General features: G+C 46.9%; 1 pseudogene; it reads left to right on the plus strand.

Annotated features, from left to right (window-relative positions):
- Positions 1–554: 554 nt before the first annotated feature.
- On the plus strand, positions 555–12,859 carry LOC138528039 (cyclin-dependent kinase 1-B-like; annotated as a pseudogene).
- The last annotated feature ends 6,714 nt before the right edge of the window (positions 12,860–19,573 follow it).

Below are 19,573 nucleotides of genomic sequence, written 5' to 3' on the forward strand. Positions count from 1 at the left end.
GAAGAAATTCTGACCCCCAAATCATTGCTCATGCCATCTCTCTCTTCCCCCCCAAAGGCAGCGGGCATGAAAGTGAGGACCAGGAAGCCACCCAGCCCTGTACCTCCAGGGGCACAGCCAGGGGACACCGTATACCTGAAAGAAGGAAGAAAACACAGGCAACACCACCTGCTCCAGCAACCCCCATGGAGGGTGCACAACCCCCACCCGCACCCCTACCCATGACTGCAGTGCCGCAGGAGACATGCCCCACGGTGCACTCTGAGGAGTCCAGTGTGGCAGGGGATAATGCTGCCATGTGCCTCCTCGATGTGCCAGATAGCCCCACATTAATTTCCGTTTCCAACGTGGAGGACCCCAATGACATTGGACATAGCCCAGACACTCCATCCTACAGCCAGGTGGCACACAGCGACTCCGGGGAGAGTGACACTCCAGGGCTCACAGGCCAAGGAGTACCACCTGCCTGTCCTGGATCCACCTCCCCTGCAGAAAGTCCCGAAAGGGCTGCAGGCTCGAAACCAAGCCTGCCAAGCACATCGGCCACACCGGCCATGGATGCAGTGCCCTCCCAGCACCTCACGGGCCTGATTGAGGACTTTATCCGGGACAACCACGAATCTAGGTCGGAGTGGCACAATGACCTTCAGGCTCTGGGCGAGGTGATCACTGCCAGCACAAACCGGCTCTGTGAGGTGCTGGGCCGGATTGCAGATGCCGTGGAGGCAGCACCCCCCAGACCACAGCCCCAGTGGGAGTACCCACCCTCCCAAAGCTCCTCCACGCAGACCAGCCCTGTCCGTCGGTCACTGCGTACATTGCGCCGCCACAACATGGATCCCCCTGGCTCTGGAAGTACACATTGACCATACTGCCACACACATGTGGCCTATGTTGCACTGATGGGACTATTGTGGGGTTGTTGTGGGGGGAGGTGAAGGGGGTTGAGGTTGTGTGTGGGAGTTGGGGGGGAGGGGGGTCAGGGTGTGTGTGGGAGTTGGGGGGAGGGGGGTCAGGATGTGTGTGGGAGTTAGGGGTGAGGGGGGTCAGGGTGTGTGTGGGAGTTGGAGGGGAGGGGGGTCAGGGTGTGTGTGGGAGTTGGGGGGAGGGGGGTCAGGGTGTGTGTGGGAGTTGGGGGGGAGGTGGAGGGGGGTGAGGGTGGAGGTTTTGTTGTACACGTTTCTACATTATTGTTAAATACACTGGTTGATCATCCCTAAAAAACAGAGTGGACATTGATCATTGTGCATGTGTCTTTTATTGCGCCGCCACAACATGGATCCCCCTGGCTCTGGAAGTACACATTGACCATACTGCCACACACATGTGGCCTATGTTGCACTGATGGGACTATTGTGGGGTTGTTGTGGGGGGAGGTGAAGGGGGGGTGAGGTTGTGTGTGGGAGTTGGGGGGGAGGGGGGTCAGGGTGTGTGTGGGAGTTGGGGGGCAGGGGGGTCAGGGTGTGTGTGGGAGTTGGGGGTGAGGGGGGTCAGGGTGTGTGTGGGAGTTGGAGGGGAGGGGGGTCAGGGTGTGTGTGGGAGTTGGGGGGAGGGGGGTCAGGGTGTGTGTGGGAGTTGGGGGGAGGTGGAGGGGGGTGAGGGTGGAGGTTTTGTTGTACACGTTTCTACATTATTGTTAAATACACTGGTTGATCATCCCTAAAAAACAGAGTGGACATTGATCATTGTGCATGTGTCTTTTAATGTCGCACAGTGCATGGTGTACATGTATCCCCGCACCCAGTGCCCAATGTCCTGTCATCCTCACACCCTCAGCTGACTTGTGAGTCAGAAATATTGTCCAATCAATGATTGACGCACTGAACGTCCCTCCTGTGCTTCGGCACCGTGATGCTGTCCTGCCATTCCTTCCTCCTCCCCCTCATCATCATCTGGTGGTAGCAGTTCCACGTCAGGGGGCAGTGGCACGTTCTGACGGATGCACATGTTGTGCAGCATTACACATGCCATGGTGATCTTGGACACCTTCTCGTGGCTGTAGATGAGTGCCCCACCCGACCGGCTGAGGCAACGAAATCGTGCCTTCAACAGGCCGAAGGTCTGCTCTATCACCACCCGTGTACGGGTATGGGATCTATTGTAGTCCTCCTCGTGCCTGTTCTGTGGGTTGCGGACCGGGGTCATGAGCCACGGCTTCAAAGGGTAGCCAGCATCAACTGCATGAGAGTGGAATGAAGGTAAGTGTTTGTGCATTCATGGTGGAGAATTGTACTAGTCTTACATGGCCGCAGGTGATTACTGGCCATACACACATGTCCCAGGATACAGTCACCCCATTACTGGACCGGCTATGTGTCATGTGCAATGGAATGATGGAGGGGGTACCTTTTTACTGATGGGTCATGATGTGCACTCACGTCGTGTTGCATGTGCATCGTATATGCATGCAGCAGTGTTGGACTGCATTCATTGATGTCTTGCGCGAGACTTGGTGAAAGGGGGTGTTGGCTGTATTTGGTAGCATACTCGTCACTCTGCACGGATCCCTAACATGGTGACTTGCAGCAATCCTATGGGGGTGCAGGACCAGTGACACGCTGTAGGATCCCTGTTAGACTCACTTCTATGCACTCCCAGGGATGACTGTCCTGTGTGTTGAGATGCAGGAGTCAGCGACATGGTGCTATTGCACTGCATGGTGCAGGATGCCGCTACGGTGTGTAAGGTCCGCCGATGAGTGGTGCATGTGTTGTGGTATCTGGCCAGGTTTTCTGTTACTCATGTAGTGTTAGGTGTCGGCTCAAATTCATCACTGTGTGGTTATGTGGTCATGTGCCGTGTCACTTGCCTTGGGGCACAGTGTGCTGTGAGGTGAACATCGTGCACTGGCGTGGACATTCACACCCAGGTGGAGTATGCATCCCCCCCTTTCCCACCCAGGTGGAGTATGCATCCCCCCCTTTCCTACCCAGGTGGAGTATGCATCCCCGCCTTTCCCACCCAGGTGGAGTATGCATCCCCCCCCCCCTTTCCCACCCAGGTGGAGTATGCAGGCAACCTACTCACAGCCCCAATGCATTGCAATGGCCCATTCAGGTTACTCACCAAGCAGCCAGGCACGTCGTCCAGCATGTCGCTCCATGTAGCGTGGTAGTGTTGAGTTCTGCAGGACCAAGGAGTCATGAGTTGATCCGGGGTATGGGGCATTGCAATGTGTGATGGCTTTACTGGCATTACACACCATCTGGACGTTGATGGAGTGGTATTGCTTGCGGTTGCGATACGGCACCTCCATGGCATGCAGGACCACCAATTCAACGTGGGTGCAGTCGAGGGCACCTATGCAATTTGGCATGCCTGCCAGTGCATGGAAGGCAACTTTGGTGTCATATATCTCCTGGGGAGTCTTGGGTGGGGATATGTAGTCCCTTGTGTGGGTGAGGACGGCATCCAGCACTTGGTTGAGTATCCGTGAAAATATGGGCTGTGAAATGCCATGCATGTGCCCCACTGTATCCTGGTAGGTGCCTGTGGCAAGGAAGTGGAGCACAGACACTACCTTCAGTAGAGGGGGGATGGCAGTGCTGATTTCTATGCGGCTCACTATATCGCCATGTATCAGGTCCACTATGGTGGTAATGGTGTCCCAGTCAAGACGGTACAGGGTGTGGATCTGCTCTGGTGTGAGGTTGAAGGGGGTGGCTCTGATGCGGGGGATTGGGGGCTGCCGGCGTGGTAATGGTGGCTGCACCGGTAGGGCATGCTGGGCCTGTCTCACCCTCCTTCTCCTCCTGTGTATCCTCTGTGGTGGGGGCTGTGGTTGTTGTTGTTGCTGTTGTTGTAGTTGCTGCCTTGCAAGCAGGGCCTCCAGCTCCAGGAATGCTGCTACAATTGGTATCATCTTAGTGTGGGAGGGGGTGTGGTGTGTGGGTGTGCTCCTTTTGTGCTGTGCCAGACTCCATTGCCTCCACCTGTGCTGATTGAGTGCACCTGTTCCTCTTGGAAACACTGCTCAGGGTTCTTTACACCTTCTCGGCGATGCCGGTATTTACTCCATGGCGGTAAGGTACTTTGCGGTCTTGTGGAGGCCGTTTTTTCCATGTCCGCTTTACTTGGGATCAGCTCCGGTTTACGCCATGCCGCTAATTCCGGCATGGCGTGTCGGGCGCGCCCAACTAAACCGCTATTTACGGCCTCGTACTTTACGACGCCGTAAATAACGGTCTGGTGGGTCAGAATGGGCCGTAACGGGAAACGGCATCGTTTTTCCCTTACCACCCAACTCGGAATGACCCCCTTAGGGTCCAACTTGAACAATTTCTAAGAGCAGATGACAATATAGGGCATGAAGAAGGCCTCGGGTATGAACTAGGGGGAGGTTTGATAGCCAGAAGAGAAATTAGACCAGAAGGTAGAAATGTTCCTAAATGCACAACAATCAAATATTAGCCTCCGATATGCAAAAGAGACGGCCAAACCAGATGGGAATCTAGGTGAAAAAGGTTGCCAGTTCGGCAAGGCCAAGGGACTATATTATCAGATGATATCACACCGAAACAGACTCCTGACACAACAATTATTGGTGCTTCATCTTTTCGAGAAACTGTCCCACAACTATCCTGTAGCTATCTGGGAGAGGAACTTCAAGGAGCTGAGAACTCAACAGAAACTTCTACGACAGTTTTGCTGGCCTGGGGTGTATTCTGAAGCCAATCTATATTGCCAGACCTGTACTATGTGTCGAATGAAGACCAACACTGTGGCAAGGCACCCTTACAAACAATGCTCTTACACAAGGGCCCATTATTTCATGTAGGCTGGATATGATCAGATCCTTGGCTCCCTCTAGTTGTGTGTTCCTATATATGCTTGTCATTGTCGACTATGCTACTAGGTATCCATAGGTGTTGTAGTTGCAGAGAACCTCCAGGCGCCAAGTGTGTGACATATTTATCCCATTTGTTCCTATGTAGGGTTACACAGTGGAATGATAACAGACCCAGGAAGCAAATTCATGTTGTCTATTCTGGAATGAATGTGTCACACCTTACAAATTAAGCAGATATGAATGTGCATGATCAACAAAAATAAATCCTGATGGTGAGGTACAACCAGATCATTCAACAAATTATTCTAAAAACTGCCAGCCCAGAGTGGAAGGACTGGGCCAAGGATTTGCCACTGATCATCACGATGCTAAGGAGCACTCCCAAATCTTCTACTCCCCAATCCTCTACACTTCACCCTGTTGAAATGCTCTGTGGTTCCCCCACCCCACAATTTCCATATTTGCTCCAAGAAGAATGAGAAACACTACCCCAAGAGAAAATGTACTTATTTGAAAAACCTACAGCAATATCTGCAGGCCATACAGGAAATTGCCACAGACCTACAAATGCCCAGCCATTCCAAGAAACATACTATACCAAGCAAACACAACCTCACACTTTTCAACCAGGTGAAAAGGTACTGGTTGTGTTACCTATGGTTAATAACAACTACTTTCTCAGTGGAGATGGCCATAACAGATCTTGGAACCTGCGGGGATTGTTGCTTATAAGGTAAGACAAAATGACAGAAGAAGGATCATACATACATATCATGTTAACTTATTAAATAAATGGAATGAGACAGAAATCCCCACAGGCCTCATTATCCTGGGACAGAGTAATAAGAAAAGCTTCTGGTACATATGATGGTCATACTTGAGGATCTGATGATTGGGAGCACCCTGTCCCTGACACAGCGAGCCGAGTTCTAGAACCTTCTACAGAGGAAAAGAGAAGTATTTTCTCAGCTCCTGGGACATACTACATCTGCTGAACATGTTACTAGAGCTAAACCTTCAACTGTCGTCAGGATATTGCCCTACTGTTTTCCAGAGTCCACAAGAGCCACAGTACAAAGTGAGAAAAAGTTAATGCAACGGCTGAGAATAATAGTACCATCCTCAATCCACTTGTGTTTACCTTTTGTGTTCATTCCCAATCCAAATGGGTCCATCAGAGACTGTATGGGCCACCGCAACTGAACAATATTTCCACCAATGATTCATATCAGATGCCCTAGGTGGATGAGTTGATAGATGGGTTGGGCCCAGTAAGTTACATCTGTACCATTGACCTCACCAACTACTCTGACAGATATCCCTACACGAAGAATGCAGACAAGAACAGCATTTGCAACACCTATTGTACCTATTATAGTAGTTTATTTTGTTCCATTTCGGCATGGATGGAGCACCAGCAACCTTGCAGAGGTTGATGAATTGAGTACTGTTGTACACCAATCATACGCCACAGCCTATTTGGATGACACTGTCGAATACATCTCTAGTTGAGAAACTCATTTAACATACTTGGAACAGGTCTTATCCACCTTGCTTGAAGCAAGCTGAAAGATACATTCTCAGGAGGCACATAAATGTTTTCCATAAGTATGTGTGAGCGACGGAGCACAGTGATGGAGGCCAAAACAACCGATGGGGAGTTCTACACTGAAGAACATTTTAAAAATGTTGGGTTAAAATGGTGTATTTGACAGCACACTTTCTGTAAATAATTGGATAAAAAGCCACACAGTCTGCAATCGGTTTTGTAGAGTAACATGTTGTTGAGATATTTGCTGATATGTCGCTCTTTTCACTTTGTGGCAATCCCTGATAGATCAATCTCTGGTATATAAATCTCTGGTATATTCTCCCACCCCACAATTCTGGGACAAGAAACAGGCTAGGTTTATGCTTAAAACTCAAACACATTTCAAATAAAGGAATATCAAAGGTGGTCCCCTTACTTCATGCAGGGGAACTCACCACAAGATATTAAATATACATAAACAAGGGAAGCTTTTCTACAGAGGAAAATCAGTATGCATATGTAATTCTCACTAAGGTCCAATAAAAGACACACAATAAGTCTATATCAATTATTATTTCTTAATATTAATATTCAGTAATACAATGTAAGATTTGCACAATGCAATGGTTACATTGCCGCTTATCACCCAGCGTGTTCAAATACATCTGCATCACATCAGTTTCCTTATAATCAATCAATCAATCAATCAATCACGCATTTCAAAAGACTTTTTATTTAAGTATCAATAAAAAGTATTCGTACCAGAGAAAGGTTGTATGGAAAATTACCTTTATGTAAATGCCTTTAAATAAGTGAATATGACACTTTGGGTTTCTAATACGTTCATGTGATTTGACTGCCAGCTATAAATAGTTGCATCTACTTTTCAGGTTTGTGTTAGAGAAGCAGTGCTATTAATTTAGAATGAACAAAACATGGATCTACTTTATGTATCCAACCCAGATTGTGACTTTCTGAAAGAACAACAACTATGTCCCACCACCCCCCTCAAATTACCTTGGTGTATTTAGTTAGGGGTCCTGTTACTTCAACACAAGATGATTGAAAAAATGTTGTTGTTTATTTGGAAGTGAGTCTTTTCTATAGAAATTTAAATGCTAAACTCCCTCCATCTCGCAATGTCTCTTTTAAGTATCAATGGCTTTCACAGATTGCACGTTATCAAGCAATTATCTGTTAGGCTATGAAACATGGCCATTCCAATCATAGCCCAAGTGGTAGACTACACCAGTAAAAACAATCTGGGTAGAGTTTACTTAGTTATCATTTACAGAATTGCTCTAGTCTCAGTGCTTGGAAATGCTCCCATTATATGCTGCACACACAACACAGAGAAAGCAAAATACTATTTGATTTTATTTAAATGTAATCATTCATCATAGGTAAGCAAGGATAACCTAGATATGGACCCCTTACTTACTGTGCCTTAGAGGGCGCAGCTTCACCTCAATGGGGAAGCCCAATCTAATCTAATTGTTTTTTTATAACATGCCTAATAGCGTACCTGAGTTCAGTTTCTAAGCGCGGATACAGGATTCTAACCTATGTTGCCCTGAATGGTCTTGCTTCCAAGACCAGAGTGTTGCCCCTCTGCTATCCTCCGTTCACTAGGGGCAAAACATGTTTCTGTGGTTGCTGTTCGTACTCTTCTTCATAGGAGAATTGCCTAGCATTTCAGTGCTGCCCTTGGTTATGGAACCAGACTGATATGCAAATAGATATTTTTTCTCTGGGAAGGGTGCAGCGATCTGTAATTTGGGTGTAGACCATCCCAAATGGAAGAAATTCCATAAGACAGGTTATTTGAATCATCTTCGTTCATCCTTATTAAAGGGGTCCCACATTTGTGTTAATTTTAAAAACATGTGGTTGCACCTTAAGTAACCAAGTGTAATCCAGACGTGGACCCCTTTCACACTTGCCTTAGGGAGGCTGAGCTTCATCTCACTGCAGAGGTCCAACAAGGTTGAAACATGTGTCTGGGGTTGCTGATGCTACTCTTGTTCAGAGGAGAATTGTCTAGCATTTTTTTTTGTATTACTTCGGATTTCACCCTAAATAACCAAGTGCAATCCAGACGTGGAACTTGCTCACTGTGCCTTAGAGAGGCTCAGAGTAACTTCACTGAAGTGGCCCAACAAGTTACAACCACATGTTTGTGGTTGCTGATGGTAGTTTTGTTCAGAGGAGAATTGCCTAGCATTTCCGTGCTGGACTGCCCTTGAGGGTGGGACCAGATTGATATGCAAATGGTACTTACTCCTTTGTGAATGGTGCAGTGAGCTAAAACATGGTTGTACACCCTCCTGAGTGGAAGAAATTCCATTGAACAGGTTATTTAAACCATATTCATCCTCTGTAGGGGGGCTCCCACACTCTTATTTAATTTTTAAATTAACCCTAAGTATCCAAGGGTAATCCAGACAGGGACCCCTTGCTCTTTGTGCCTTAGAGAGGCTCAGCTTTACCTCCCTGAGAAGGCCCACCAAGGTCAGAATATGTGTCTGGGGTGCTGATGGAACTCTTGTTCAGAGGAGAATTTCCTAGCATTTCGGAGCTGGAGTGCCCTTGTCAGTGGGACCAGACTGATATGCAAATGAATATTTTTCCTTTGTGAAGGGTGCAGTGAACTAAAATATGGTTGTAGACCCTCCTGAGCAGAAGAAAATCCATGTAACAAGTTTGCTGGGCCCGGGTCATCCTCACTAGAGTGGCTCCCACACTCTTGCTTATTACGTTTGTTTGATATCTTTCATGAAGTTATGAATATTAATAATTCTAATAATTATACAAATTCAATCAATTTGAATTCTGACTTATTTGATAGAGAATGATCTTTTGGTCAAAACACACTGTTTGTTTTGATTCTGAGTCATATGATTGGGGACATACACCAAAAAACAGTTTTAAATTCATGAGTAATGTTGATTCCAATGACCCTCATATTTCTGCATATGGGATCCAGCCTTTGATTTCAGTTCTGAGGATTGCAAAATCTTTGTGCCAGCATGACGATTCATATAAACAAATCTCAGAGGCCCTATTGTCTATTTTCCATTACCGAGCATCTGGTTGGCTTTGTTGCCTTTACTGATGGCACTCTAAATTCATCAAGCTGTTTGATGTTTGGTCTGGATTTCAAATGCTAGATTGCCCTGAAAACAGGTAAACAGCTCACAACACTGTAAATTAAGTCTAGCTGGAATTTTAAAGATGTATTTATTAAGAAAATCCTCTTGAAATGAGCTCACAAGTGTGGGTGCATCTCACTAACAAAGAGGCCTATTTTCCAGATGGCCATTTGTTCTGTGGACCTAATGTATTTTAATGATAATGAACAACCATATCCATACACTCCAAGTGGCCAAGTCAAGTCTCCTGGGACACTCAATCCCACCGACCCCAATTGGCTCATGTATGCTTGGCTGATACAGGACAAATTAGATTGCCAGAGATTTCAGTGGAGAGCTAACCTGCATTGCCAAAGACTGCATTAGAAAACATTAATTTCTTATATATTTAAATGGTAATGTATTCCATATTTAAAAATGTCACATATACACATCTGTGTGTAATCACAATAGATGTGTATATGAATTTCTAAATATGACAATTTATGTAATTACAGGATTGTACACTGTGATGCTTCATTAGAAAATAGATACTGAGCAGCAACACAATTCCTGGGACTATTACACCATTTAAGGGGAGCAGGGGACATCCTCGCAACCCCCACTCCATTTAAATGGTGTAATGGGGTACACCTTTAATGGGTGAAACCACTGCATTTTTGCCGCAGTTTTTTTGTGCAGGCAATATTTTTGCAGCAATTTTATCACTGCATACCATAAAAACAATAGGGGTAAGAGCTGGCAGAGGAGTGTAGGGATACAGAAACAGGCTCAAAGGGCAGGGGTTGCCAGGGAGGCAGTGCATGTGTGAAACTGGTGGGGGGGGACCTGGGCCCGAGATCAGAGGGTAGCTAGGTGACCAGTGCAGTTTCAGTCAAGAGTTCAGCAGGAGAGGAGGGGAGAGAAAGCAGAAGCAAAGAGCAAAGACTTGAAGTGCTTCCGGAACCAGAGATGGTTCTCCTCAAGTTTCACGGAGGCAGGGAGGCTGATCCATAGGGAAGCCCCAGCCAAAGAAAGAGATCTACCACCAACTCGTTGCTTGGAGAAGCAACTGACCGTGAGGGAGTGGGAGGCATATGAGCAAAGAGTTTGAGAAGGAATATATATAGGAAGAGAGAGTTGAAGGTATTGAGGCCCCAGGCCCCAGAAGGCCTTGTGAACAATGAAGAGGGTTTTAAACTTACTCCTCGCAGCCACTGGTAGCCAGTGCAGAGATTTCAGTGCAGAGATTTCAGTCCTAGAGAGATACGATCCATGGGCTCGAGGCCAAGGACAAGTCTCGCAGTCCTGTTCTGGATGAGTTGCAGAGGGCGGAGATTAGAAGCAGGTAGATTTAGAAAGAAGCTGTTATAGTAGTCCATCCTAGAGTGAACCATAGCTCTGGAGACCCTGAGCTTCTGGGGCAAGGAGAGGAAAGGAAGAATACCTCTGAGGAGGTGCAGCTGGCAAAGATAGAAACAATTGTAGAGGGTACCTATTGTGTGGTATAGAAAGGTTGTCACAAGGCCACTGGCCAGGTTGCTGCCATGTAGAAAATAAGGTTAGAAAATGAGGAAGGGGGTGTTCCCAGCACAGCAATCTGTGAGATTTCTATATTGAAAGAACTGCAACACCCTAATGTAGTTCTACTTCAAGATGTACTCATGCAAGATTCCCTGCTTTACCTCATCTTTGAGTTCCTTTCCATGGACCTGAAGAAATATCTGGATTCCATTCCATCTGGATAGTAGGTGGATCCAATGCTCGTCAAGAGTTACTTGTACCAGATTTTGCAAGGCATTGTATTTTGCCATACAAGGAGGGTCCTGCACAGAGACTTGAAGCCACAAAACGTGCTTATAGACAATAAAGGCGTAATCAAATTACCTGACTTTGGACTGGCACAAGCCTTTGGTATCCGAGTGTACACAAATGAGATTGTGACTTTGTGGTACAGAGCTCCTGAAGTGCTACTTGGATCCCTACGATACTCTACTCCCATAGATGTTTGGAGCATAGGAACAATATTTGCAGAAATGGCAACTAAGAAGCCACTGTTCCATGGAGATTCTGAAATTGATCAACTCTTCAGAATATTCAGAGCATTAGGAACGCCAAACAAAATCTGGCCTGAAGTTGAATCTTTACAGGATAACACGAATACAGTCCCCAAATGGAAAGCTGGTGACTTATCAAATATTGTTAAAACATAAATCAAGATGGACTCGATTTGCTTGCTAAAACCTTGATATACGATCCTGCAAAGAGAATAGCATTAAAAGAGACCTTGAACCACCCTTACTTTGATGATTTTGACAAATCCTACCTTCCAGCCAATGAAATCAAGGACTCATTAAAATGCTGCCATGGAGAGAGCCTGTGTTTCAAGATTACTTACATAACCTTTGGTGAATCACCACTTTTACTTTGTCTCGTCTGTCCTATATATGTATTTACTTGTCTTCATCTTAAACCTTTGCAGCATTGAAGGTGTATTTTGGAAATGTGTACTCTCTCTTCCTAAAAGACAACTGATGCCGATAATAAGGCATGCATTAGGGCTGTTATCCTTGTACGTTGTCTACATATGGAAAGTATGTTTATTGTAGAAAAGGATGTGTGTCAACCAGTAAAACTAATACTCTGTTGCAAATTCTATTTGACTACTTAAGAACTTCCAATCATAAATTCATCCTAACATGGAAGGCAGAGATAACTAAGGTATTGTCATCGGCTGATATATCCATTGATCTGCTTATGACCAACCCAATGCGTGCCAAAGAAAAATGAAGCCGACAGGATTGAATTAAAATGTGTCAAGCGTGCCTAACCTTTCTAAAATGTAAGAATAACCCATTTGATCATAAAAGGTTTGGCACTCCTGAATCTTATTTACTAAAATTCCTGTCTTCATTATTTAGAAATGCCTTTTTATGATTGAGGCTTAATCTCTGGCCTACTAATGAGATATTAACCAATTGGAAAAGCATTCCTAAATCGGACAATGTTTGTTGTTTCTGCAAGGCAATACACCAATCAGAATCCTTGAAACATTTATTAATAGAATATCCGTCACTCATTCCTAAGCGAACATTTTATCTGAAGAAAATATTTTAAGCACAAAGTTCTAAATCCAGATGTTCTGTGGCATGAAATGTTTTCTTCTAAACGAGTAGTAGTTAAAAATGCTATTATTACATTTTTGCTTTCCTTAGATATAAACTAAATTGATTGATGTTGTGTCATTTTTATGCTATTTTAATTGTTTTTTAAATATTTCATATTGCGACAACAAAATTGTAACTACAAACTCGTAGAATAGAATATTTGTTTTCCGTTTCCTACTGTGATGTATGCTACATGTGAACTTATTTTCTCACTCAAATTTCTGTTAATTATTGAGTGACAATCTTCTGGATACTTTTCTAAATATTTTCTTTATGTTATGTTCAAATTTATTAATGTCAGTATGGACTTTTAATATAAAAATTGAAAGGTTGATGTTTATTTAACTATATGAATAAAAAAAATGTAAACCCAGTCTTTGGGCTTCTTGAAAGGAATGTTTATGATGTGTGGAAACTCACATCATGTGTTGGATACTGTCTCTCAGGGGAGCAGGTACCTACCTATATTGCAGAGATGCACCCTTTTCATGGTAGCGGGTGAGAAACATACACCATGAATGAAGTGATGGATTAACTGGCACTTTTTCACTTTAAATTTGAATCAGTTTTCATGACTCTTAATTTTTCGCACAACTTTAAAATATCCAATTGATGGAAGTATTCATTAATGCACAGTAGTCCTCCTGTTGACTTTACCAGTAAATAATGCTGCGCTCCAGTAAGAAAACATATCCAGACTGGTTCCACCGATGTAGGCCTGTATGGCCACAAATGAACAATTATCTTCCTGGCTTTAGCCTTGATGATCATTAAGAAAATGAAATGCCCCAGTAAGAAAATACTGTAAAACAATGTACGCCAGTGCGGCCACGTGAGAACACTTACCAGGCTGGCTTTACCCATCATGCCTATGTCCGCACTGGCTGTGTTGCACAAAAGCCCCCACAAAGAATCAGAGGCTGGCTCCTCCACCCAGCACGCACTTATTCATACACCATCCAAATCATACACTCTGACTCACCCCCACACCCAGAAAGCATTTAGACACTCTCTTTCCTTCCTCCACACAGCTTTACAACATACACTCTCTAATTCACATGTGCGATTAAACAATTTACACACATGCTCACAGACACTCTCTCCTGCATGCACCCATTAATGCATTTCTCTTTTATTGTTTTACCTTTAGCTCTGCTCCGGACTCCACAAAACTTCACTCATGCTGCCTGCTGCAATGAGGGCTCACTTGCTGCAGCAGGAACCAGAAAGCCGGGAGAGCTTCTTGGTCCTTGCACCTCCTTCATGTTGCCCCTGGGTCTCTGAATATGCTTGGAGGCACAATTGTGCTCCCTATGCCTATTCTGCCCTGCTTTATTCAATTCTTCATCCTCAAGGGGCCATGCAATGATGGGCAATCTAGACACCCAAGCCTGGTATGGCCCATTGGACAATCATACTGTGATACTGAAAAATGTAAATGGGAAACCATGTTTCCCTATGGCAGTTAAAGCCATCCCAGGAGTGCTGTCTCATCTTCTTGCTGCAGCTGAGGGAGTGTTCAGTGCTGTCCCTGGGTATGATTGGCTCATCCATTATGGACAAGCTGAGCCTGATCAATTTGTGGAAAGTTTTAACAAGTCCAAAGTCGACAAAGTAGAAGCTATCTACTAAAATGCTTTATCCTAAAAACCATAATGAGATCTGGGACTTCCTCTGCTTTCTTGGCTATTATCAGTGTATTACTGGTTTACTTACAATATTTATTTATTTTTATTTATTTGATTTATATATTTTTATAGCGCTGCAACCTGCAGGCATCAGAACGCTTACTATAAAACAAGGGACTTAGTGACAGGACAACAGGGATGAAGGTAAGAGTTTAAGGCCTCCAAAGATGAATTGAGTTTTATTTGAAGAGCTGTGTCTTGAGTTTCTTCCGAAAGGCTAGGTAATTTGTTTTGGTTTTAAAGTTCAGGGGCAATTTGTTCCATTTGATGGTAGCCTTAATAGCAAAAGATCTATCCAAGCCATTTGTTCTTCTTATAGGATGCACACGTAAGTGTCCTTTATTACTGGATCTCAGATTACGGTTTGGCTCATACCAGGAGAATTGCTTCTTTAGGTATTCAGGTGCCTTTCCGTAGAGACAGAGGTGGACTAGTGTTAAGGATTTGAATAGTATTCGGTCCTCTATGGCAAGCCAGTGGAGTTCCCTCCTCTCGCCTGAAATGTGTTCTCTTCTAGCTTTGCCCGTTATTGTTCTTGTGGCATTGTTTTGAATTGTCTGACATTGTTTTATGTTCTTAGTGCTCGCTCCGAGTAGGAGGGCGTTTCCGTAGTCGAGTCTAGAGAGGATGGTGGCCCTGGTGATTGTTGTACTATTTTGTTTGTTGAGCAGATGTCTGATGTTTCGGAGTAGTCTTTGATGGTACTGACAGTTTCTTTTGAGGTAGGCAACTAGGGCCTCTGCCCCCAGTGAAGCCTGTAGGTAGATGCCCAACGTCTTTACTTTTTCAGAGACTTTAATTACCGTCTCTTGGATTTGAAATGAGGAGTGGGGGGTATTAAGCTTTTTTCTGGCGCCGGTGCATTCTTAGCAGTGACTGTAAGGGACTTTTTGAGAAAGTCCCATAACAACCAAGCACCATGATAGGGTCCTATACATCAGACCTTCACTGCCCTGAACCACGGATTTTGCAAATGAATGCCTCCAGATTGGAATTATGGGCTGTGCTTTCTCGGGTGACCACAGGAAACAAACTATCAGTACTCTACATTAGTAAGAATATGCAGCGGCATGAACAACATTATTCTGCAATATAAAAGGAGTGCATCACAATGAAGCGAGTGGTGAAATCCCTTCCATACTACCTGCCAGGAGGGACCCTTACTCTTTTTACAGATCATGCACCCATCACTTCATTCCCCAGAAAAAAACTTTCTAAGCACTGGATCCTCCATTGTTTTTTGGACCTGCATCCTTTCACATCTGTGGCTCATCATAGACTGGGTTGGCTACAGTCGAATGTCAACTACCTCTTGCATGTACCAAGCATGACCAAATGTCAGATTTAAGCACTCATCCATCTTCTCTCTGGCCTATTAACCCCTACCACCAACAAACAGTAAAAAAGAAAGAAATTTGGTTTCAGCATCAAATTACCAGTTTTAAAAATGTTCCTTCATATGACTGTGAATCTATTCATCAAAAGATACAAACACTGGGTGGTAATAGCCATCACAGAGGACAACAAGTAGCCTAACCATAATGGGTCTCCAGATATCCCTTCCTATTACCTATTCAAAATGTTCTTCCCAGGTGTTCCTAATGTTTTTGTAGCAGAAAGTGTTGCTAGAATACAATACATACAAAGTCATTCGAACTGGGAGGCGGTTCTGCTTTCTGAGCACTTGAGTGGACAGTTGGATAGCAGAACTTGTGGAATTTTTCCCATGAATGAGGCAATAATAACCAATATCAGGATGTCACCTTTTTTGATAGCAGCATAGAAATGGGAGGCTATCACAAGAAGGAAACAGAGATGTACTACTGACCACTTCAAAGGGTATCAGCTGACCATCTGGCATCATCGGCTTACAAGCAATGCCTCATTAGATATCTACAGGCCGATTCATAGAATTAATGTGCGCGGAAAAAACGGCGCACGCGTGCGAAAACGTGCGATTCGCAGTGAAATAGCGAAAATCCCAGTGCAAGTGCGATTATCGCACAGAAAACATTGCACATCTATTCATGGAAGTCCGTGCACGCGCAAAATGTGGGATGTGCGCTGAAAAAGTGCGCGGCGCACGCTGGCGCATGCTGGCGCACAGGTCATCGAACGCCATGCGATAAGGCCACAGCGAATTCGCACATAGCGCGGCGCACATAACAAAAGTAGGCGTAACACTGGGCGTCACACGCAGAATGGGGAACAACTCGTGAAAATGTGGGCGTCACGGGGGAAGTACAGGAGGCAAGTGCGTAGAACGCCCACACGCTCGCCTACAACACGTATTCATGGAATCGAATAGGGAAAAACAGCGCACGGCCAAAGATGCGCACAGGCCCATACATATCTGCCACACAAAAGCAGGCGGTAGCATCCCTGCGCAGGAAAAAAATGTGCGCCAAAGTTCTACACGCGCGAGAAGGCCAACACGCGATCGGGCCTGGGGGAGCATGTGCGTGTATCTCAGAGGTGTGCGAGAAGTTTCACACGCGATCGGGCATGGGGGAGCGTGTGCGTGTATTTCAGAGGTGCGCGAGAAGTTTCACACGCGATCGGGCCTGGGGGAGCGTGTGCGTGTATTTCAGAGGTGCGCGAGAAGTTTCACACGTGATCGGGCCTGGGGGAGCGTGTGCATGTATTACAGAGGTGCGCGAGAAGTTCCACACGCGAATAGCCTGGGCGCGTGTATTCCAGAGGTGCGCGAGAAGTTCCACACGCGATTGGCCTGGGCGCGTGTATTTCAGGGGCTCGCGGGTGGTTTTACAAGCAATCAGGCCTGGGGGAGCGGGGTACGTGTATTTCTGGGGCTTGCGGGTGGTTTCACACGCGATCGGGCCTGGGGGAGCAGGCTACCACTCACCCGTCTGCCTTGCGTGTAGAAGAACGCGTAGCTAACACCCACCCGCTGTGAAGTGATAGCGTGTGATCCATAACGCCTGCAAAACACACGCACCGCACCCCACGAAAAGCAAAGCCCGTACGCGATACCTCACAGACACGCATACGCGCTAAGGGCCTTTGGTCCAATGGAATCGCGTATGCGTGCTGACGCGCTTACGCGCTAAGGGCCTTTCCTCGAATTACACGCTGGCGTGCAGAATTTTCACGTGCCAAATCACTCCTTATCAAGCTGGCCAGGCGTAAGCACACGGAAGACCACGCTCCTGCCCAGAAGGCCGAACTACTGCCCCCCAGAGCCCCGAGCACGCTCCCACCTGCCATCTGCTGCTGCCTGACTGCCTGCTGCCCACGTGCCCTGCCATTTGCTGCCTGCTCATCAGCCAGGGGTGCTGTTGCTGTGACCGCCCCTGCTGGAACCGAAGACTCCCGAATGGGATTCCATCGCTCCACAGCCCAGCCCCAGGACCCTGTTGCCCACCCACTCCTGCCTCTGGGGTTATCATGTCGGGCACTGCAACATCTGGCACCACTGACAACCCCCGGCCAGAGAGGCAGAGGGGCACCAGCTTCAGTGCCACCGAAGTTGGTGTCCTGGTGGAGCAAGTCCTGGGGCAGTATGATGCCCTCTTCGGAAGTTCCCGCGCCGACAAGGAAGGACGGACTCGGATCTGGACTGACATCGTGACTGCCATCAACGCGGAGGGGGTGGCAGTCCGCGACTTCCAACATGTCAAGAAGCGCTGGGAGGACTTCAGGTCCAGGACCCTGAACAAGGCCCGGCGACTCTTGAAGGCATCGGATGCCAAGGGGCGCCGGGGCCACTTGTCAGAAGATCAGATGAGGGTCCTGGAACGCATATCCCCAGCGCCGTCTGGAGTCGAGCGGTAAGTGTACATGCATCATGATTGTGAGCTGTGCGTGTGGTGATGTTTCAGTAGTGTGCAGGTTGCACATCTGTTTGTATGGGGTCGAGTATGGGTGGGGGTGTACAGGGCCGTGGGGCTAACACATGCGAGGGCTGTAATGTGTGAGACATGGATGGTGCTTGTGTGTGTAGGCTTGCATGCCAAATGCAGTTGTGTGGGCACACATGTTTGGATGAATGTGTATGTAAGTAGACATGTCCGTGATGTCACGCATGTATGTTGTTTTCAGCTGCATGTATCACCACTGTGTACATGTGCATTTGTGTGTATTTGACAAGGGTGCAACAGTGATGCAACATGGATGCATGTGACAGCGGGATGTGGAAGCCTGATTGGCAGATGTGACATGGATGCCCATCTGAACACTGCGACACTTGGCAGAGGTGTACACATGCATGCAAGTGTGGTGGTGTGTGTACATGTGTGGTGCACTTCCTGTGTTGCATGTGATGTCTGGCTCAGCTTTGCCTGCTCATGCTGTTGTATGGTATGGATGGTGCTGGCAGTTGCGATATGGCTGTGGTATGGCTCATGTGTGCGAGTTGAAATGAGATGTGTGTTGGGGATTGTGATGGCATGTCTGAGGTTTGCCAATGCCACTCATGTACAACTGTCATGTGTGTATGTGTCCATTGTACAGTGCCCTGATGCCTGTGTTTTATTTCTTCCTGTCTGCAGCGTCAACTGATGAAGAGGGCGGAGAAGGTGCTGTGGAGCACAGCGGCGGGGATCCCACCACCAGCCGGAGACGCAAGGCCCAGCTCCCCTCTCATGTTGCCATCTCATCGGGGAGTGAGGAGTCCGGTGCCGCGTCCCAGGCCACAGCAGCCGGGGGGAGGTCCAAGAGGCGGAGGTTGGAGTTGGACTCCTCGGCAGCAGAAGGGGCAGCTGGGACTCCACAGGGCCCAACGGGGGAAGATGGCAAGGAGTCATCCAGGTTGGTGGGGGGTTTGGTGGAGGAGGAGGCCGTGCAAGCAACAGAGACGGGGTCTGGAGGTGGGGATCCCACTGGTGCTAGTGGTGATGGGCAGGACCAGGGACAGGAGGCAGCACAGGCCGCCGCGGAGGTGCCTCTGTGCAATCCTGTCCCTGATCCTGTCCCTGCATCATCTTGCACCAGCAGGGATGCCTACATCCAGACCCGTTTTCAGGCAGGGGATGAGCAAACGACAACTGGCCTTCCTCTGCCTGTGGACGTGGCTATCCGGGTCCGGGTTGAGCCTGTCCTGACTGGTGTGGCGTTGCGTCAACGGGCCATGCGAGGTGACCTGCAGTCTTTTCATGAGGAGACTGCACGTCATCTCGAATGGCTCGTTGACCACGTCAGCCTGCTGGGACAGGTCACCCAGGCCAGATTCCTCCGTCTGATGGGGCTTGCTACGACCCCCTCCTCAACTGAACACCCTACGCGCCAGTCGTCCTCTGTGCCATCTT

Source organism: Ambystoma mexicanum, chromosome 7q, assembly GCF_040938575.1.
Source record: "Ambystoma mexicanum isolate Mex_15411 chromosome 7q, UKY_AmexF1_1, whole genome shotgun sequence".
Lineage (NCBI taxonomy): Eukaryota > Metazoa > Chordata > Amphibia > Caudata > Ambystomatidae > Ambystoma > Ambystoma mexicanum.